The 698-nt window shown below is 55.7% G+C and overlaps 1 non-coding gene across 1 annotated transcript; it reads right to left on the reverse strand.

The window, feature by feature from the left end:
• Nucleotides 1–312: 312 nt before the first annotated feature.
• Nucleotides 313–425, reverse strand: LOC123964520. The gene has a single exon (XR_006823464.1). It is a non-coding gene; the product is annotated as a U5 spliceosomal RNA (small nuclear RNA).
• Nucleotides 426–698: the final 273 nt, after the last annotated feature.

Genomic DNA, 698 nt, shown 5'->3' on the forward strand with positions numbered 1-698 from the left:
AAAGTTGAAATTTTCTTCACAAGGAATAATGTGAGTATCCTCCCAAAAAACCTGGTAACACTTAGCCACAAACAGGCAAAAGTTTTATCCAGACACAGGAGGCGATCGCAGTCTTAGCCAAAAGGCCGAGAAGCGATAACCCCAACTGGTTGCTTCCAGCGCCCGCCTCCCGGAGCAGTTCTCCCCCTGCAGTGGTTTCAACTGCGCATAACAACGGCTGCGTCTCAGCACCTCCGCCCGAGCGCTCCTCGTCGCACCTCTCAACCTCGGCGAGGGCGGCGTTTTATTTCCTTTTCACAAACGCACGAGGCTCGGCCACACGGCAGAGCCTGCCAAAAATAGTTTTAACTCATTGGCGTCCCTCTCCACGGAAGTCTTTAGTAAAAGGCGAAAGACTTGTACGTTATGAAGAGAAACCCGAGTAAGTACAGGCCCCTCCTCCAGAGCCGCCGACGAGCCTAGTCGTCCCGGTCACTACCCTCACGGTAAGCCTCACTCTGCCTCTCGAGTCCCAAGTACCAGGCCACACCCGTTCCCCTACCCCTCCCCAGGTCATGGCAGGCTCTATCCAATCGGGCTGCGGAGAGACGAAGGCCTGGCTTTTGGACAGAGGCTACCGAACGACTCGGGCTCTTGTAGCCTCTCGATGACGAGTGAGAGAAAGGGAGGGGAAATGGGGCCGATCGCTTCTCGGCCTT

The sequence above is a fragment of the Micropterus dolomieu genome, unplaced genomic scaffold (genome assembly GCF_021292245.1).
Source record: "Micropterus dolomieu isolate WLL.071019.BEF.003 ecotype Adirondacks unplaced genomic scaffold, ASM2129224v1 contig_3052, whole genome shotgun sequence".
Lineage (NCBI taxonomy): Eukaryota > Metazoa > Chordata > Actinopteri > Centrarchiformes > Centrarchidae > Micropterus > Micropterus dolomieu.